Source organism: Balaenoptera acutorostrata, chromosome 7, assembly GCF_949987535.1.
Source record: "Balaenoptera acutorostrata chromosome 7, mBalAcu1.1, whole genome shotgun sequence".
Lineage (NCBI taxonomy): Eukaryota > Metazoa > Chordata > Mammalia > Artiodactyla > Balaenopteridae > Balaenoptera > Balaenoptera acutorostrata.
Window position 1 is genome coordinate 71,318,671 of NC_080070.1, and position 13,942 is coordinate 71,332,612.

The window sequence follows — 13,942 nt, forward strand, 5'->3', positions numbered from 1 at the left end:
AATTTAACGCTTTCAGGCCTTTCATTCCTGTAAGTGTTACTTTCGTAATTCAAAACTCTGCTCTTTACCGTCTTCCTTGAATATATAATTTAATCAAACAATGAGAAACAAGGAAAAGGACAACTGAGGCAAAGGAAGCTTTTCTGAACATTCGGGAGATGGATCTCTGAGAATTATGTACTACAATTGAAAATAATATAAAGACATTTATTTTAATTTCAGTAAAATTGTGTGTTTTACATTTCCAGCCCTAAAATACTGCAAAACACATTTAAGATCAGTAAAATAATTTAAAATATAATAGTATGAAGTATTAAAATATTAGAAAGAAGAGTACATGTAGATTTTCAGCATGCAATATTTACTTAATTCATGAAGTTTGAAAGAATACTGCTTTAAATTTTCAAATTTTCTGAATGCATATCCTTTTTAATGCTCTCATACCATTAACAAGAAAATTAACATGATTACTTAATAATACTAAACTCATTTTAAAATGTATTAAAAAAAGAAAAAAAATGTATTGAACAAATACAAAAATTATTGTATTATGGAAAATATTCACATCATCAGATTTCTACTCTTTTAAAAACTGGGGTTATGAAATAGTGAATATAACATATGCATGTTGTAAAAAATGTCAACAGTTCATTAAATAGGATAAAATTCACCTCTTCCCATCCCTCCTCCAATGCTGTTCTCCAGAGATAATCACAGTTAAGAGTTTCTTGTGATGTCTTCCAACATTTTCTGCACTTACAAGAACATTTAGTTATACATGTATATGTGTGTTCATACAAGTATGTTTTAAATTGTTTTACATAGACTGGATCATGATATTCATATGATTTCTCAAATTACATTTTGTACTTAATGACCTATCTTGTACATTTTTTATATCAGAATGTACAGATTTACCTCATTCTTTTTAAGCCTTGCATCGAATGAGTTGTATGGATGTGACACAAACTATTCATCCAGTTCTCTATTGATGGCTATTTAGATTATGTTTAGATTACCTCCTTTATAATTGTGGCAGGATATTTGTTGTGTACAATTATTGTTTTTAGCCCCAAGTTTTCCCCTTTTCCTTCATTCAGGTAGTTGAGGAGGGGGTAGAATTGCGAATGGAAGAGTAAGGTTGGTTATGTGTACTTCACGAAAGACCAGAAGCCAAGCCTTACTCCCTGACAGCATGCCAGACAGGTGGCTAGCCTACAGGAAGGCAGGGTAACCACATTTGTTAAAGATTCCAGCAGGAAATGTAATTTCAGAGCCTCTGGACCTGAAGGAAGCATGTAGACTGGACATGAAGAGCCCAGTAGTGACCAACAGGAAATGATTGCTAATGAATAGAGCCTAGGGGAACCTCACCAGTGCCTTGGCCATATGGAGGAAACTTTGCAAAGTTCTTGTTACGGGGCTGGTGGGCGAGGGGCAGGGATGAAAGGAAAATGAGGGTCAGAGTTATAAATTAAATTGATTTTAAAATATAAAGAAATACAATATATATTTTTTGCACATCTAAGCTTCTAGACCAGAATTCATACCATCTTTGAAAACATTTAGATATACCTTGATATATTTAAAGTTGCACTTTAATTTTGGAGGCTTTTTATCCATAGAGAACAATTCTTCTTCATTGATTACAGAAAAAATTCCCATTTGAAATAATGTTTTTTTTAATCTTGACATCATTACATGTGGAATTTTGTGATATCCATTTGTTCTTTCAAAATGTAATTCCAACAAAAATAAACCATGCCTTTATTATAGTCTCAAGTTGTTAAGGATTTATTATATCATTTGGATGTCATACTTACATCAAGCATAGTTTAGAACACATAATATGAAATGATAAAACTTAATAGTCTATTTTGAAGAGCAAAAAAAAAATTTATTTATGGAAAAGTCATGCTTTTACTATGACCATTGCATTTTTGTTTGCCGTTGCTTTTACCTTTAATTGGTACTTTTGCAGTCTTTATTGAAGGCTTTAACCTGGTTTAAGGTTGGCCAAAGATTAAGTCAATTAAAAATCTCATGGAAACAATTTAATGATTATTCTCTGATTAAGAAGCACTGATTACAATTGCTTTTAGAAGGAAAGATGGAAAAAAAATCCTGAAAATGCCTTATGGCTTAGAATTTTATTATGTCAACTAACAGTTTATATTGTCTTCAGGCCTAATTCTCTAGCGTGTTTATATAGCAGTTGGGGGCTGTTGACCTGACAGTGCCTGGGGAGGCAAGTCTCCTCTGAAAAACAGCCAAAGAAGAACTTGAAACAGACGGGGGAAGGCCCACTCCTGCCAGGACACTGCAAGCTGTTTAGTGACCGTCTAGATGTTCTGCTAGTTTTGTTGCCATACTTGGTAGTCCTGGGAATCTGGCTAGTCTCAGAAGTTGAGCAAAACAAAATACAACTGTGCACAGCCACACCCTAGGGTGACTGTCTCCAAATACCATACAAGTCCAAGGCTGAAGCACTTGAAAGGCTTGTATCTCTGCAGATCAAATCTTCATCAGATTGAGCCTTTAAAGACAACCCTTAAGCACATAAATGTTGTCATTTACGGCACTGTTTCAGCACTATTTTACCTTTCCAATTATAAAGGTGGCTAATGCACATGATAATTACAGTTCCTTAAAATTTATGCACTCTCAAGCAGATCAGCTCAGAAATGTTGGCACAGTTTCAGGGTTCCTTAACAACTGCTTGCCAAACCACTCTTTGATCCAGTGAAATCATCACACGATTCAAAACAAGGCCTAGAGCCTTTCAAGAAGTCACATCTTAAGTCCTCACCTTCATCGGCCAACCTCCCCAGGTTCAACCTAAAAACTGATTTTTTCCTTATCAGTGCCAAAGGAGTACGTTTTTTCTCTGTGGGATTTATAATATGCTTTCTTGGTCCCCATTCATTTAGTCACCGTTTTAGCTAACATTTATTGAGTGCTTATGTACCAGAGATTGTGGTTCATCCTGTAGTTTAGAACTAAGCTACCTCCCCTAAATTCAGTGCATAAGGTAGCGGCAATCAGTTAAACAGATAATTACCAAAAAGCGCTATAAGTCAGGGTAGGGTAGAGTAGGAGGACAGACTTCAGGCTCAAAGCCACTGGTGGAGGTCAAAAAGAGTCCCAGTGGAGGTAATTCTGAGTGGAGCATTGAAGAAAAATTAAAAGTAGGCAGATGATAAAAGCAAGTGGGTGGGAGGATTCTAGAGAGAAGAGATGGTGTGCGCACTAAGGTCTGGCAGCAAGAGAAATGGCCAAGTTTAGAAGCTAAAAATGTTTTGCTTGCCTTGAAATGCCTCCCATGGAGTAGCTAGAAAAGAGGTGGGAGAAAAGCATGCCAGGAATTTGAATAACCATTTTTTTGCCCTCCTGAGGAGTTTGAATTTTATTCTAAAGTCAGTGTGGACTTTTAGAAGAATTGTGAGCAAGAAGGTGACTTGACCAGTTTGGAGTTTTGGATAGATGACTCTGAGGGATTGTAGAAGAAAGTTCAATTCAGAAATATTTAGCATATAGTGAGCATATCTCAAATCAAAGTGTTGGAGGACTGAGGAGAGGATCTGGTCCTGAGGACAGTGCTGGACAAAAAAAGACTGAACCATCACTCCTGTGGGTCAGGACTATCATAAAGAAACAACAACTAAAGAGGAAAAAACTAAAAAGGAAAGGGGGAAAAAAAAATAAGGGGAAATGAAAGCTGGAGGGAAAAGAGGGGAAAGGAGTGGAGGTGATTTGGAAGCAACACTTGCTGCTTAAAGCCTAGCTCTCCAGTCAGGGTTGAAAGGGAGCAGGGAGGAGAGAGTCAAAATATGTGTCAATAGCATTCTACTTCTTTAAAAAAGACACAAATTATTTTCCTTCTTTAAAAGAAACCACTTTATTGAGGTGTGATTCACATACAAAAAGCTGTACATACGTAATATATACAACTTGATAAGTTTGAGGATAACTATATACCCATGAAACCATTAGCACAATTAGGGCCATAAACTTATCCATCACCTCCAAATGTTTCCTCCTGCCTCTTTTTGTTTAAAGGTTTTAACAAATTATTTTCTTTTTCACCTTGATGTCCGAGCAACTAATATCAGTAATTCATGGTAATCTGGCCTGTTCTGAAAATAATACAAAAAAATTCATGAAATTTCTATAAACCTTTCATGATTATAAATTGAATATCATATCCAATTGATTTGGTCAAAAACTCTTTAATGGCTCTCTTTCTATCCCATGTATTTCAAATCTACCAACAAATAATACCCGCTCTTTCCTTAAATTATATCCAGAGTCTAACCACTTCTCACCCTCTCAACTACGACAACCTTGACCCAACCTCTATCCTGGACAATTACTAAGCCTCCTCTACCTACTGACATCCTAGAAGCTGCTAACTCTCCAGTGGTTTTCCATCACCTTATAATGATCCAGAGACTGTGAATGATCTAGTTCCTTGTTACCTGTTTGTCCCCATCTCCTCCTGCTTTCCCGTCTTCTGTCTCTGATCCAGCTACACTGAGACTTTTTGTCTCAAATGCACTATTTGTCCCAGGGCATTTGCATTAGTGGTACCCCTCTGCCTGGGACATTTCTCCCCCAGATATCTTTTGTTCACATGGCTCTGTAATTGAAAGGTTTTCACCATCACCTTAAGTTAAAATAGCACTCATCACCATTCACATTTTATGTTGTTTACTTTGTTTTTCTCTCCCCACTGCCACCAGCAGAATGTAAACTCCTGGAGAGGAAGGACTTTATTTTGTTCACTGTTGGGTCCCATATGCCTATATCTGGAACAAAGTTGGTGCTCAGTATTTCTTGACTAAATTGATAAACCAATCAGTATAAAATTGTCCCCTTAATAGTACTTTTTTTGCTTTATGTGACACACAGTAAGCATTATTATTTATAAGAGAGTTGTGGTAGAAAACTCAGTCCCTTCTCTACAGATAGATATTACAACATTGCCAGAATCCTGGAGGGTAAACAACTTTAGCATGGAAATGAAAATGCCAGTTACTCAGCAGTGGTTACTCAGAATTTAACATCTTTTCAGGATTTCCAAGTAATCTGAGAATGGGCCAAAGTTCTGTTCCACTCAAAATGGCAGTTTTTCAAAGGAAATAACATCTTTGTGATGGGGCAACTCAGAAGTATTTAAGGAAAAAGAAAACTTAAAAAAATCATCCTTACACACTGAGAGATAACCAGAGTTATCACATAGGTGCATCGTTGATAATTTGATTTATATGGTATTGAATTGATGGATTAATTAGGAAGAGTGTTTAACTGAAATCTTTACAACATTTACTCTCTATGCAATATTTTTGTTTATGTGTTCCATTTATTTTTGTCCTTAGTCAAGTTTTGTAGTTTATTTATATCTGTCCATACATTTCTTAAATTTAATCATAGGTATTTTATATTTTAGACTGCTTTTGGAATGGGATTTTTGGAATGTATATTTTCTAAATATATATTGAAAAACTACAGAATTTGATAATTGATCTTATATCTGACTTCAGTACTAATACTGTTTAATACTTTTTTAGTTGATCTCAGTATTTCCTGGTAATCACACCATCTATCAATAATGATAACTTTATTCTTCCCTTTTCAGTGTTTTATATTTTTGTTTCCGTCATATATTGCTATTTATTCTTCTGGTTAAAACTTTCCACCAATCTTAATTTCTGTCAGCGATGATGGGCAATCTTGTATTGTTCCTGACTTAACTAGGAATGAATTTAATATTTCATCTTTAACTTTGGGTATTGGTAGTTGTGTTTTGAATAGAAACTTTTTAGGTGTCTCTAATTCCTTGATAATTTAAATACACTGAAGCAGATATCTTTGTACATAAATATTTGTATATTTTTATTATTTCCTAAAATGGATCCCAAGATGCCAAATTGTTTCCAGAGCTTCATGTACAAACTTATCTGCAGTGTATAAGTCCCACTCTTATCAGCATTTAATATTGCCAATTTAAAAATCCCAGCAATTTAATTGATAAAGAATATTTTTTTTAAACACCTTTTTTTTAAAAAAATTATTATTTATTTGTGGCTGTGCTAGGTCTTCGTTTCTGTGCGAGGGCTTTCTCTAGTTGCGGCAAGTGGGGGCCATTCCTCATCGCGGTGCGCGGGCCTCTCACTATCGCGGCCTCTCTTGTTGTGGAGCACAGGCTGCAGACATGCAGGCTCAGTAGTTGTGGCTCACGGGCCTAGTTGCTCCGCGGCATGTGGGATCTTCCCAGACCAGGGCTCGAACCCGTGTCCCCTGCATTGGCAGGCAGATTCTCAACCACTGCGCCACCAGGGAAGCCTGATAAAAAATATTTTTAATCTAATAAGTAAGAAATACTATATGTCTTAATTTCTTTGCTCATTATTGCATTTGGTTCTTTTTTCATTTCTTAATTGGCCATTTGTATTTATTCTGCAAAATATTTATTCCATAGTTTTATTTAGTTGTGATTTCTGAAAATATAATAAAGAGAATGATTCCTTGATTTTTGTATTGCTCATTTTAGCACATTTGTGAATAATGCCAAGTTGCTTTTCAAAAATATTCTCTTGGATAATCTTCAGCCATATGTGAAAGTGCCCATTTCTTTCTACCCACCCCAAACCTGAGAAGAATAACTTTTTTAACTGAATTGCCAATTCAATAGGTGAAAATTGCATATTTTAAACATTTCACTTTCATATCTAAGACTGTTAATAAATAGGACCATTTTTCATGTTTATCATCAGATTTTTTTCTTCCTGCATTATTTGTTCTTGTCTTTAAATTGTATTTACTTTATTCTTTCTACGTATTTGTGAGAGGTCTTTACCTATGAAGTTATTTCTATAAATAGGAAGTATTTTTCAATTTGATTTGCCATTTAATTGTGCTGATGGTTCTTATTTATTTGCTGTACTGAGTGTCTCTTGTGCCCCATCTTAAGTCCTCTAGCCTCACCTCTTATTCCAGCCACTGTTGCAGAGTTCATTTCCCTGCTGGCTTCACCTAACTTCTCCTGGGTGCAGCCTGAGAGCATTTACCTGAAGCCTTTGTTCCAATCCTCTTGCTTCCTGACCTCTCAGTAGCATGCACCCAGGAACTCACTTGTATCCATTTTTGCATCCTAAAAATATAGAGGAATCAACAATCTCTGGTTCCTGCTACCTCTGACTAATGAGGTCTGGGGGAAATGGATCTTCTTCTTTAATCCTTCAAGTGGACCTTCTGAGTTATCTCAGAACATCCCTAGGGATAGGGTAAACTGGCACACAGAGGGTGGCCAACAGGATCATGTATCTTTGTATTGACTCTTTTTGCTAACTGGTCCCCCTCCTTCTGTCACTCATTCCTGCTCTCTGGCATCATGTTCCCAAATAAGCTGCCCACACGTGGATCTTTGTCTTAGACTCTGCTGTGAGGCCAGGTCATATGTGCTTTTACATATAAGCTTTGTCTATGTCTGTGTGTTGGCATGGGTATGTTGACCACATATATACTTCATGTATTTTATTGTTTCTATTTCTTCATGCTTATAAAGGCTTTCTCTATCACCAAGGTCAGATAAAGGTATTTGTGTACATTTTAGTTCTTTATGATTCATTTTCTCATTTTTCTTTATTACATAAAGTCTATTTGCTAAGTAAAAAACACATCATTTACTTCTATCTTTTATAACATACGTTATCGGCCACGTTTTTCAAATATAAAGTGCTTACTATTTCAAAGTGTGTTCTTCTTTCTAAATTTATTTTCCTGTATGTTTAGTGATGCTTGGCTAATGTTGCCTGCATATATAGAGTACCACAGTACATCTTGGGTTAAGAGATCTTTTTTTTTAAACATAACTATTAAATTATTCAAAGGCAAAAAAAAAGTTTATTTGTGCAAAGTAGTGATTTTTTTTGTCCCAAATAATTTTTTACAAAATTAATTTTTAAATAAACTTGACTGAACGTCTAGCTTTTTCTCACTGATTTTGACGCTTAACTTTTCGGGGTTTCAGGGGCATTACAGATTAACAAGAATAGACTAATCCTCATATTCCTACTCCTCTTCACACATAATTATGATTTAATTAGCCAAAGATAGATCCATATAAATATCCACAGAGGAGGAGCAGATGCATTATATCAAGATGCTTTTTCTCCACTTACTAGCTGGACTCACAGCCGCTGGTGACACTCCACACAGAGGCTTGTCACAGCAGAGTAAACAGCCGAACACTAACTGTGCCCTAAGTCTTAAATATTTAGGGCTTATATCCTCATTCCAGGAGAACTTACATCAACAACCTAATTGCTTCCATTTATGTACACTTTTATGAACATGAAATTATCCAGATTTTTTTTAAACAAACCTAATTAGCCACAAGGCCACAGCCACATGAGGGTGGGCTGTACGAAACAGCACTCTAGTATTCATGAATGATATCATTGCGTTAATCTTCTGAGTATCTCAAAAAACAAAACAAAACAAAAAGCAAACTGTTCCCCCACAATCATGCACTAAATATTTATGTGTACAGGAGACTGTTTCTGGCCTTCAGATCCTTGTCCTTGAACTTTCAGTCTCTTCTTATGACAGGACTACCGGGGAGTACTGAGGCTTTTCAAATATGTTTTAATGCCTGACAGAGCAAATCCTTTCTCTTATTTTCCTTTTTCAAAAATTTTTTGGCTCTTCTTGTGTGCTTATTCTTCCAGTTGAACTTTTTTTTTTTTTTTGGGCCGTGCCACAGGGCTTGAGGGATGTTAGTTCCCTGACCAGGGACTGAACCCACGCCCTCAGCAGTGAAAGCTCGGAGTCCTAACCACTGGACCGCCAGGGAATTCCCAGTTGACCTTTAAAATCACTTTGTCACGTTCTTCCCAAAATGTGGCAGACAGCAAGATGCACAGCCCAGAACCCCTTCAAGGAAGGGCTTGTTGCCCAGCTGTGAGGACTACATAGATACCTTCCAGCTGTCAGCTCCTTCAAGGTCTTGCCCTTCCAGAGGCCACTTCCATCAGGTACCTGGGAGAAGTAGTAATAAAATCAGTCATTTCAGCTGGCCTGGGATGACTCCATGGGGCAACCAGCCCCCAGTTGGTTAGCTGAGGCTTTTTGCGTCTACGTCTTAGTCTACTTCTCCTTCTATTAATAATTCTATTAGCTATTATGAGATGGGCCAACATCTTTATGAGGATGGCCATAATAACTTACTCATAGAGTGATTCATCCTAACAATACTTGCTGAGCAATTCTGCTACTTTCCCCCTCCTTTTCCCACATGTCAATTCCTAATAAATGTCTTATACTCTAAATTCCTAAATTCCATCTCAATCTCTTTCTCTGGAGAACTCAACCTGCAGCAAATTTAATTGGAATAGTGCCAAACTTATCAATTAATTGTGAAAAACTGACTTTTTTAAAACTCAGTTTTCTCATTTAGGAATAGGAGATGTCTCTAAATTTATTCAAGTGTTCTCATATATTTCTTAGCAAACCTCTCTTCGTATAGAGTTTACAGATTTCTTTTTAAGGTTTTTCATGTTTGTCTTATATTTGTGGCTATTATTGATTTCTCTATTGAATAAAGCTCTTTCATTATATCTTTTAAGTGACCTATAATGTTATAAATTTATTTATAAATAATGCTATAAATGTTATAAAACATTTTTTTAGTTGTAACTTTACTGAGTTCACTTACAGAGTATGCTTATTTAAAACATTGTCTACATTTTTCCCGTCAAGCTTCCTCTCTTCCTTCATTATAATTTTTACCTGGCTTAATGAATTATAACCCTGGTATATCAAAAAGATTTCAGTTTTCTGCATTTTAAGAGTAATCTCAATGGTGATAGCATCTATTGAGAGCCCTTAACGTATCAGGCCTTGGTACGGGAATGGTCTGGTGATACTTAGCAGCCATCCTACAAGGATACATTATAACCTGTGCTTTTCACAGAATACATATAACTTACCCATTAGCTATTGCTTGCAAGTTATTGAACCAGGAGTCAAACCCTGGAAAATTTAACTCTAAAGTAAAAAATATAAAGACTTTTTTCCCAGGCAACATAACCACACCATGCCTTCCTAAGTTCATTTTTATTTTTGTCACATGCAAATATTTAAATATTTAATAAGTATAAATAATATATATTTCAATTTTGATAATATATACATTTCAACTTCATAACACACACATATAAACTACATGAGTAATTTCTAAGTGCACTCTTTATATAGCATTCAAATGTAAAGAAGCATATAGACTGAAAAACTAAATTTCACCTTCACCTTACTCCCTTCCAAATGCTTGCCCTTCTCCAGAGGAAACTGCTATTAACAATTTTCCATATATCTTTACATTTTCTATTAAGTTGTGCGTTCACATGCACACACGTACACTCACATGAGTTTGCATATATGCATACCAAGCTAGTATATATAAATTTATTTTTGTGTTTGTTAATTTATTGGGTTCATACTTTACGCATTATCTTGTAATTTGCTTTTCTTACTTAACAATGTCCTTAAGTCTTTCCATGTCAGTATGGAAAATCAACTTTTTCTCTTTAAGCTCTTCAGGACCACCTGACTAGCACTCAAACCCCCTAAAAGTCCAAAGCCGGATTAGGCAAGGGCCTGATACCTGAGGAAAATTGGAGCTCCAAAACCAAGTAGAGAATTGGGGGAAATTATTTTGAAGACAGATCTTTAAATAACTAATACATAAATACATACACATGCATACATACATATATACATATGTATGTATAAGCCAAATATTCCCATCTTACATTAATTTAGTTCACTGAAAACTTAACAGGTTCTTACCATATTTTTGTCACCAATAACATTTTCTCAGGTATTGCATTATTTAGAATAAAGATTTGGCTGTATGTACTATAAATCCAAAATCACAGTGACTTGTATAAGATGGATTTTTATTTTCCTGCCCTTAACAACACAATCTGAATTATACGTATCACTTCTACTCATATCTCTTGGTCTTCAAATCTAGTCACATGGCCACATCTAGCTTCAAGAGTGTCTGGGAAATTTAATCTGAGCCACCATGAGCCCAGCTGAATATTTTTTTGCTAAGGATGAAGGGGAGAACTAGTTGATTGTTACAGGCTGTGCTCAATAACTTCATGATTCAGTTTAGAAAAGTACCCAAACAACCACTTTTCCAGGGAAGCTTTACTTTTTTTTTTTTCTTTAAATGCTTGATCTAATCCCTTTTGAAAAACTTCTTAAAATTGAATTGAAAATGCTAGTAACTCAAAACAGCAAATCTAGTTTTGTGAAGTTTCTTTACCTAAATCTATGAGCTATTATGAGTGGGCCAACATCTTCATCAGAATGGTCATAGTAACTTACTTATAGAGTCATTCATACTAACATATGTTTATTGAGCAATAAGTTCTTACATCAGTCCTGAAAAACACACCAGAAATAAAGTAACAAAGATGGCCCCCATTGTGTGTTTATCTGTATCATATAATTTCATCCATCGCATCTGCATTGATAAATATTAGTAAAGAAATAGAAGACAGTTTACCCATGTTATTTCTATCATAAAAAAAAGAATTGTGTATTTCTGACTTAATTTAGCATTTTGTTATAGGATTCAGAATGTAAGGTCTTTACTTTTACAATAGTGAAATAAAACAAAGAGGAAGATTAGTGTTCCAACCATCTTATAGCCAAGAAATTCTTCACATTTATTTGAGTAATGCATCTGATGAAGTGAAATATGTTACTCATAAAAATTAACCTGTCTTTTACTTGAAATTTTACTTGAAAGAATAATATGAGGTTAAAATAGAATGAAAACTGAGTTTGAAAATGAACTTCAAGAATACAGAACACCCAGCTGATAACTGTCTATCAACCCAGTTATTTGAGGAGAGGCATTTCTTGATACTAGTTCAGCTTATCTGTATATTGAGGGTATATATTGAGGGTGTATATTGATGACAGGTCACTAGAAAAAGTCCCTGGGAACTGAGTGACAAAGTACTGTATCTCTCTATCAAATTGACTTTGTAGTTTAACACAGATGCCTTAAGCTCCAGAAAATTTTTCCAGTAGGGATTTTTTAGTTCTGGATCATGATAATGCAACATAATATATCAGATGACTTTTGCCCTTAGGATCCTGGCACCTAACAGGACAGGGATGAATTTATATACATGATGATCTTTTGCTCAGTCTCTTGCAGCCTCTACATGTGTTTAAGTAGATGCATTTTCTGACACTAGCATTTACTTTCTTAGAAAAGAATATCCAGACAGTAAAGTATATGCCTTTTTAGGTTAAAAATAAAATCTTTCAAGGGATACCCTAACCAGATTATACTAAATATAACCATTTGTCCATGGTTGTACATGTCTGCTCCAGTTCCTTACTGCCCATTCGCAGGTAGCATTTACTGACCCATGAGCACAGCACTGCGGTAGCCCCACTATGTGTGGAAGTTCAGTGAAGCTCAAAGTAAACATATTAATGTCTACTATGGAGTATTGTGTGTGTGTGTGTGTGTGTGTGTGTGTGTGTGTGTGTGGCGGGAGGGAGGTGTTGGGGGAAATCTACAGCCCTGAGAGGCCACACTTTCCCATTTGAACCAGAACACAAAGAAAGGTAATGTCATTCTAAGAAACATGAACAACCGAGGAATCCTTTTCCTACTCCTGTTAGTACTCTGTAGTAGCAATCTCTTACACTGAAAATGATGACATAGAAGAGAAGGGAAAGTTAGGACAATTCATATCTCCTTTCTTTTCAGTTCTTCCCTACTCATCAGCATGCCAAAGGTAGAGTGTTGGTAGAATGCCTATGTATCAAGAAGTAAAAAAAACAGTTGAGATAGTTTTGTTCAGAGTTTCTATTCTTCTAGTAAGGACAAAATACATATGCATGTATAGGCTATGACACATGAATTCTGGTGATTTCAATAATTTTGCATAAAAACGAAATGGTCTTATATTTGCATTTAAGACTGACCTTGTACACCAAGATGAGTGATAAAATTCATACTACAATTTTTTAATTTTAGTTTTTTCCGTACTTAGAACAACACGAAATAAATAAAAAACACCATGACAGGTTGAGAGACTGCAGAAAAAAGGAAAGAGCTCTATATTTTAGTGTCTTTAATGGAAATGTTCCTATTTTTTGAAAAAGTGGCCCCGTATTTTCACTTTGCACTGGGCTCCGCAATTTATGTAGCTCCTGTGTGAGCTCAGTGTATGTATCCCTCAGCAGCCTCTACCATCTGATTTAGGCATTGTCCTTTTTAAGTCACTTCCAAGTCTGACTCTCTGTTACTCCTACCTCAAGAATCTAAGAGCCACCCAGGGTCCTTTAACAAATTCCTTTTCTGTTTACTCTAGCTGGGTGGGTTCTATCCTTTGCAGCCAAGCACAGTGACTGATAATGATAATAATAATAATAATAACTAAAATTTATAGATTCTTACTCTACGCCTAGTACATATTCTCATAATAGTGTGATAAATACGATCAACTCTATTATCCAGATGAGAAAATCTAGGGTTAAAAATCAAATAAATTGTCTGAGTTCACTAGCTAATACATCCAGGGCCAGGCTTCAAACCCAAGTGTCTGATTCCAATCCTGTGTGGAGCCACATTTATTGCCATTTGTCCTTTTAAACTTTGTTGATCCCTATGGGAAGAATTGGACTAAGTTCTAAATAGGCACTGTGCCACCTAAGCAAATAGCCATTGTTAGAATCCGAGACAGTAAATGTTTGAATCGGCTTGTTGCTGAAAACATAGTTCTTAGGGAAGATCCAATAAACTGTCTTTTCTGAGAACCACGTTGGTGGTGATCAAGAATGTTCAATGGTTTTTATGTCTCTGGGATTCATTGTTTCTGGATTTTACTTCCCTAGATTT